The sequence below is a fragment of the Sciurus carolinensis genome, chromosome 2, assembly GCF_902686445.1.
Source record: "Sciurus carolinensis chromosome 2, mSciCar1.2, whole genome shotgun sequence".
Taxonomy (NCBI): Eukaryota; Metazoa; Chordata; class Mammalia; order Rodentia; family Sciuridae; genus Sciurus; species Sciurus carolinensis.
This window is the reverse complement of record NC_062214.1, coordinates 89624554-89632260: the sequence shown is the minus strand read 5'-3', so window position 1 is coordinate 89632260 and position 7707 is coordinate 89624554. Positions and strand designations below refer to the sequence as shown.

Genomic DNA, 7707 nt, shown 5'->3' with positions numbered 1-7707 from the left:
GAAAAAAGTACATGGACTGGGACAGAGAAATAAAATTGTCATTATTATTAGTCCATATGATTAACTTCATAAAAGATCCAAAAAGATCTAGAACTGTACTATCCAATATGGTGGCCAATGGACACATTTGCCTGTGGAGCATTTGAAATGTGGCCAGTCTGAATTGAGATGTGTTTTTTTTTAAATGTTGATAGGTCTTTATTTGTTTTTATTCATTTATTTGTATGTGGTGCTGAGAATTGAACCCAGTATCTCACACATGCTAGGCAAGCGCTCTACCACTGAGCAACAACCCCAGCCCCTGAGATGTGTTTTAAGTGTAAATACACACTGGATTATGAAGACTTTGAAGAAAAGAATATAAACAAGTAATTCTTTTTATATTAATTATTGAAAAATTAATATCTGGGGTATGTTTGAAATATATTGCTTAAGTAAATAAAACAATTAGTTTTATTAATTTTATTAATTTTTTTTCAGCATTGGGGATTGAACCCAGGGGTGCTCTACAACTGAATTATATTCGCAGTTCTTTTTATTTTTAATTTTGAGACAGATTCTCACTAAATTGCCAAGGCTGGCCTCAAACTTGGTACACTCTGGCATAACCTCCCAAAGTGCTGGGATTACAGGCATGCTCTACCACACCTGGTTCTAGGTTTTTTCTTTCTTTTTTTTTTTTTTTAAGTTGTCAATGGACCTTTATTTTATTTATTTATTTATTTATTTTTTTTTTTTTTAATGGTGTTGGAGATTGAACCCAGGGCCTCACATATGCCAGGCAAGCACTCTACCACTGAGCCACAATCCCAGCTCCAAGGTTATTTCTTATATTAAATATTAGCATGAATTATTGCCAGAAATGCAGGAGTAGGCCACACTATAAACAATGAAACTGTAACAGTCCCTCAAAACCCACATTTTTCATCAGGATAAGTTCATGCTTTGGATTCTGAAATCCTGGAAGTTCCATGACATGGAGCCTGGATGGTTAAAAACAAAAGCTTCCCTATAGCTCTCTAATCAACAAAAGCTGCCAGGACCTTTCCAGAGTGAAGCAGGGCAAAGGTCAGAAGATGAATGCCCCTACAACTCAGGAGCAGGGAAACTTTGCCTCCCAAGTTCCAACTCAAAACTCCTTTTGTGTCTCCTTAGCCCCTGGCCAAGCCCTGTGAGGTACAGCTGTTAACATATGGTGGGGACTGTGCATCTCCGTGGGTCTCTTTAACTTCCATTACATTGTGAAATATAACAAACATGCATTGGTGGATGAAACTTGCAAACATACACCCAATCAAAGAAACTAGAAGAAAAGGTCACATGTATGCTTCAGTTTATACAAAATGTCCAGAATGAGCACATTAGAGTGACTGCCAAAGGCCGGAAAACTGGGGGAACAGGAAGTAGCTGTTCATGGGTACAGTTTTTTGGGAGAGTGACAAAAATATTCTAAAATTAGATTGTGGTGATGATTGTACAATTCTGTGAATCTACTAAAAACCACTGAATTGTATACTTCAAAGGGTGAATGGTATGGCTTTTGAATTTTATCCAATAAGAGTTTTTAAGCTCAATTAGATATTTAAATCACGTACATGTCAAACGATGGTCTTATTACAAAGAAACCAGCAAAGTGGGAGGGGAAAGTTTCAGTTCAGAAGTGTGAAAGATGGGAAGCAGGAGATCTACATCAGCATCTGGAAAAATAAAAAAGCAGCTTTCCTTTCACAAGTAAGGAGTCCTAATGCAGGCCGGTCAGAGAGGAGAGCACATTTGTAAAGCACTGGATAAAGAGATCGAGATCTGACACTGGAATAGCAAGGTTTTATCCCCAACAGCAGCGCCGGTGGGGAGAAAATCAGACGCTGAACGCGCAGGGTCCCAGGAATTCTCAAGCGACAGACGAACATGCTGAATATTCAAGCATACGTGCTGGCGTGCATGACAAACAAGAACCACTTCAACATCAAAAAACCCACGTGGCCGCCACGCAGTGTAAGAAAAATGAAACTGCACAACTTTTTAAATAAACTGCGGCGTGCAACCTTTCCCACTTTACGCTCCTCACTCCGACTGAAGGGAGGAACCGACTATCCTGCATTTTGTGTCAATCAGTTATTCGCTATTTTCTATTTCATTGTAATAGCAGTCTTTAAAGGAAATTAAACTCAGACACACAAAAAAACAAGACAGATAAAACCTGAGTCGACCAAGGACGGCGTTGGGATTCCTCCGCTTCGCCCCCAAACGGTGAGGACGAGGAACTGTGTGAACGCTCCACTACTTCCCGAATCGAAAGGGAGAGGACTCCGTCTATTTGCATACCCACGGTGCACTGCGCAAAGAACAGTTTTAAAAGGGAAAAATTTTTTAAAGTTGCTGCGCACATTTGCGCAAAAGACATATTCTTACAAAGTAAACTGAAATTTATTTCTTGAGGTATAGAATCCTGGCGTCATCTAGCCACCGTCAGTGAATTAGGAGTTGCTGTTACCCGATTTGTGAGTTGTAGGTACTTCTGGTATACTCTGGTTTCTCTTCAGATCGTATAAATCTTTCGCCTTTTACTAAAGATTTCCGTGGAGAGGAACAACTCTGAGTCTTAAACCAATTTTTTGAGGCCTTGTTTTGGCAAGGCTAACTTTGTTTGGTTCAAAGTAAGATCGTTGCTTACATTAGTTCCTTAGGCTTGTGCATGTGCAAGTCAGGATTAAACTTGAAAGTTTTTGTGATAGGTAGGTTTTTATGATGTGCTTCCCCATTAGGGGAGTCAAGTTGGTCTAATGTTTGCGACCTCTAGCGTTTTTGTTTCTCATTAATCTATGTATATGCTTGTTTGTTCTCTTTGTGGTTGCTTTTTCCATTGTTCGAAAGGAACTCCTGTAGTACTTAAGTTAATTTTGAAATTTCCTTGGAAAGGAAAAATACCTAAAGGTGCCCATTTAAACCCTCATGACAGTGGTGTTATAAATCATCGCACCTGCCTGTCCATGTCCTGCTAAATCCTACTCTCCCATTGTGGCTTTCCTATCAGACTAAAATCTTCTCCTACAGTTTCAGCCCTACCCATTCTTGGAGCCCCTGCTCAGGCCTGTGGGTCCCAGGAGATGTGAAAGGAGCAGTAGCAGGAGGAAAACAAGGCCACAGTGAGTGGTCTCTAGAGGAGCCTCCTCGGTGGGAATGTGGAGGTAAGCACTATACCTCCCTGCCTGCGTCGCAGGGTGTGGTGAGCAGTGCAGAGGATGGCCACAAGAGGGAAATGTTTGGAAGTGATAATGCAGAATTAAACATTGCTCTCTAATCCTTTCAAACTAGAGGGTAATAGGCTTCCTGCAAAGTCCCTGTGTCTTCAGTAATAGGCCTGATCTGCTGCGGAAAGACAGGCAAATAAAACAAAAACAAAGTTCCATCTCTCTCTCACACACACATACATACACACACACACACACACGCAACCACATTTACTCCAGACTCCGGAAGCTCAGTGTAACCAGGACTGTGGACACCAACTGCACAACACATCACTGTGCAAACAGCACCTCTGGATGCTAAAGATGGGAACTCCACTCTTGTTCTCTCACTCTGGGAGTCTTCACCAGGTAAGTTCAGCCTGCCAAAGGGTCAAGAAGGCAGCCCCAGGTGCTCACTTCACTCAGCTTCTTCAGGGCCCAGATCAGCACCACTTGAGAAGGAGCCTGCCCAGCCTCTTTGGGTTCCCACCCCAGCAAGAGCCACCTGGCTCCTTCCAAGGCCTCATCATAAGGTCCTCATCCTAAGCCATCCAGTCTTTCCAGGGCAGCCAGAAAGGTCTCCAGGACACATGTGAATTCTGATGAGACCCCCCGCCCCATTTCTAGAACAACTGGATAGTTTTTTGTCTAAGAAGGGTCCCTTCCTTCTCATAGAGAGGTCCCTTCATTTCCCCAAAAGTAAATTACCTCCTGAGGTGTCTCAAGGGTCTTTCTGGTCCTTTTTTTTTTTTTTTTTTTTAATGGAGAGACCAACATCACTCAAGTTCAATCTCTTCCCTGGTCCCCTTCTGTTCTTTCAGCTTCCCTTTCTAGTTCCCTACCTCTTTCATCCTTCATTCCACAAACATTCCCCAAATTGGCATCAAAGACATAATTTATTATCTTTTGCTCATGAACCCCAAACACTGCAAGAGTTCTGCCCATCGCGTTTATCAAGGAAGAATGTATTCATTTGTCATTTGTAATTAAGCACAAGTAGAGATCTGACCAGCAGGGGGAGACCAGCCCTGGGAGACCAGCTTAGGGGCTACCGCCCCTAAGGAAGAGAAACCCTGCTTGACAGGCAGACTGATACAGCCCCCGCCAGACCTGCCTTCTCCCACGCGGAGTGTCCTTGCCCCAGCCTGGGAACCAGGGGGCTGTTACTTGAAGACTTGGGAGTAGACAAAAGCCAAGAGGTCGTGGTAGGAGAGAGAAAGTGACTGGGCAGATGTGGTTTTCCACCCAGCTCTGCTGCTGACAGGCTGTGCAACCTCTGCAGTCCAAAGTCCAAGACCAGCTCTGGGGCTGACTGCATTGGTCAGTTGAGTTAGATAATCTCTAAATTCCATCCCCAACCAATGCCTCACTCTGACATTTTATGATGCTAAGCTTTGAGCTCAGGGGAGTGACTATAAGAGTGTCGCAGCACCAGGCAGCACAGCTGTGATAAGGACCACCGCTGTGCTCGGTGACAAGGCGGGCTGGTCCCTGAGGCCTGGCTGAGACACTGCTCCCTGGGGAGACACACAGCCAGGGATAAAACTGAGCTGCAAGGTCACCCAAGATGGCCCTGCTGGACATGGTGGCACCTGCTCACACGTACACTCAAACATGTCCGTACCCACAAACACAGGCACACACACTCATGCACAAACACACTCATCCCAGGTACATAGCTGCCCGCTTGTCCATCCTAGGTCACCACTGTCATTCCCTAGGGTCCATCTGTGAGCTGGGTGTGAGCAGTCAGCCAGCCCCTTTGCCTGAGGTGAGCCCAAGGGACTGTGGGCAGCAGGCAGGGGATGCAGTCCTTCCTCTGTAAATGTGCTGCCTTGGGTCCCCATGCCAGTCCCCACCATGGCCAGTCCCCATTCACTAATATTTCATGGGCCTTAACCATCTTCCACGATGTGCCACAGATTCTGAAGACAGAGACTTCCACAAAGGGGCTGGTGTAGCTGACTGGGCTAGGGACAGGGGGTGTGAGATGGACAGATGGACAGACCACAGGCAGATGATTGGCATTGACTTGATTTCGGCCCTCACACGGGTGACGCACACATCCCCACTCTTTACCCCAGAGCCTGGCCCCTGCCCAGCTCAAGAACTGTTGAAAGGGTGAATGGCTGCCTGACCAGCGAGGTGGGAGCAGAGAGGATGGATGTGGAGGGCAGGGGAGGGAGAGGGGAGAGAGGGGAGGAAGGAAAAGGGAGGGACGTGGCGAATAAGGACGAGCGGGGGGCAGGTGGGGATGGGGAGAAGAATGAATGGAGGAGATCCAGAGGGTGAAGGCTGGGGACCATCCTTTTTACATCTTCATTAAAATGGGGTTAATGGACGATCACTTTAATGTCTGGGAGGAACATTAAAACATGGACTTGAAGCCCAGCTAGTGGCACTCGCCTAAAATTCCAGTGATTAATGAGGCTGAGGCAGGGGAATGGCAAGTTCAAGGGCAGTGTGGGCAACTTAGCAAAACCCTGTCTCAAAATTAAAAATAAAAACATAAAAAGGGGCTGAGGAGGGCTGGGGAGATAGCTCAGTCGGTAGAGTGCTTGCCTTGCAAGCACAGGCCCTGGGTTCAATCCCCAGCACCACAAAAAAAAAAAAAAAAAAAAAAAAAAAAAAATGGGGCTGAGGATATAGCTCAATGATAGAGCACCCCTGGGCTCAAAACCCAGGATTGGCTGGCACCTGTCATCCCAGTGGCTCTGGGAGGATCATGAGTTCAAAGCCAGCCTCAGCAAAAGTGAGGCACTAAACAACTCAGCGAGACCCTGACTCTCAATAAAATACAAAATATGGCCAGGGATGTGGCTCAGTGGTCGAGTGCCCCTGAGTTCAATCCCCAGTACCAATTAAAAAAAAAACAACAAACTGAAAAAAACCCAGGACTGCCAAAAAAATTTACATATATATATATATATATATATATATATATGTAAAATGTTTCTTTTCCTTCCCACCTCCTCTTAGAATGAAATCTATGAGTGAAAACTGTCCTGTTACTCTCTGGCCCTGGGTGAGCTTCAGTTTTCTCACTTAGAAGCTGGGCCTTCCCTCCCCTCATAGAGTCATTTGACAAATGCAAGTGAAAACAGAAATATGGTGCTCTGGAAGCTAAACATATGTGCCCCATGGTGGGTGGTGTGCCCACACCAAAGCTGAAAAGCAATGTGACTTTTCACCAGGTCCTGGAGAATGCTGCCTGGCTTCTCAGCTCTTCCACTCCCTAGCTATGTGACCTTGAGCAAATTACTTGAGCAAGTGACTTGACCTCTCTTTGCCTCTGTTTCATCATCTGTAGAGTGGGCGCAGTGATAATAGCATCTATCTCACAAGGGTGTTAAGGCAGGTGCTTGGCACCTAGACTGTGCTTTCAAGGGAGGCTCTGAGGTTAGGCCCTGGCCAACTCTGTGGGACTGAATCAAAGCAAAAGGGATCTGAGTGTAATAGAGCATGCCTGTAATCCCAGCAACCTGGGAGGTTGAGGCAGGAGGATCACAAGTTCAAGGCCAGTCTCAGCAATTTAGTGAGGTCCTAAGTAACTTAGTGAGACCCTGTCTCAAAATAAAAATAAAAAGGGCTGGGGATGTGGCTAAATAATCAAGTACCCCTGGGTTCAATCCCCAGAAGCAGCAACAACAATAACAATTTTAAAAGGAACTCTGTGAACACAGAAAAAATAGTATTTTATCTTAAATTTTCAATTTTCCCAGTCATTTCCCCCTCTCCAGCAGTACCAGGGGCACCGTACCATTTAGCTACCACCTCAGCCCTTTTTAAGATGTCTTTGTTGTTCAGGGTCTCACAAAGTGGCTCAGGATGTCCTCAAACTTGCAATCCTTCTGCCTCAGCCTCCTGAGTAGGTGGGATTATAGGCATGTACCACTGTGCCTGGACATTTGGGTTTTGCCTTTAGGTTTAGAATTTATTTTGAATCAGCTTTTGTTTATGATATGAATTATGGATCAAGGTTTTTTTGTTTGTTTTGTTTTGTTTTGCATGAGATGCCCAATTGGTCCAGTACAATTTGTTAAAAAGACTTTTCTAGGTGGGCTCAGTGGTCCCTGGGAAAGGACTGGGCAGAAAGAAGAGAGGTTTAGACACAAAGGAGGAACCATGAGATGAAAAGGAGAAAAATTGGTGAAGAGAATATTTAAGATTCATATAACCTGCATGGTGGCACACACCTGTAATCCCAGAGATTTGGGAGGCTGAGACAGGAGGACTGAAAGTTGGAGACCGGCCTGAGTGACTTAGAGAGACCCTGACTCAAAATAAAAACTAAAAGAACTGGGGATATGGGTCAGTGGTAAAGGGCCCCTGGGTTCAATCCCCAGTACCGAAAATTTTTTTAAAAATTAAAAAAACTCTTTGGCTGTTTAGAACTATTTAGTGTATAACATGCAATGTAATTCCTTCTTTGCAACCTCTTCCAAGATGTCCAACAAAAACTTAAACAGCTTCTCCA

The 7707-nt window shown here is 44.7% G+C and overlaps 1 non-coding gene across 1 annotated transcript; it reads left to right on the top strand.

Annotated features, from left to right (window-relative positions):
• Window positions 1–2523: 2523 nt before the first annotated feature.
• LOC124978572 (U5 spliceosomal RNA) lies at window positions 2524–2639 on the top strand. Its single transcript, XR_007107541.1, has one exon. It is a non-coding gene; the product is annotated as a U5 spliceosomal RNA (small nuclear RNA).
• Window positions 2640–7707: the final 5068 nt, after the last annotated feature.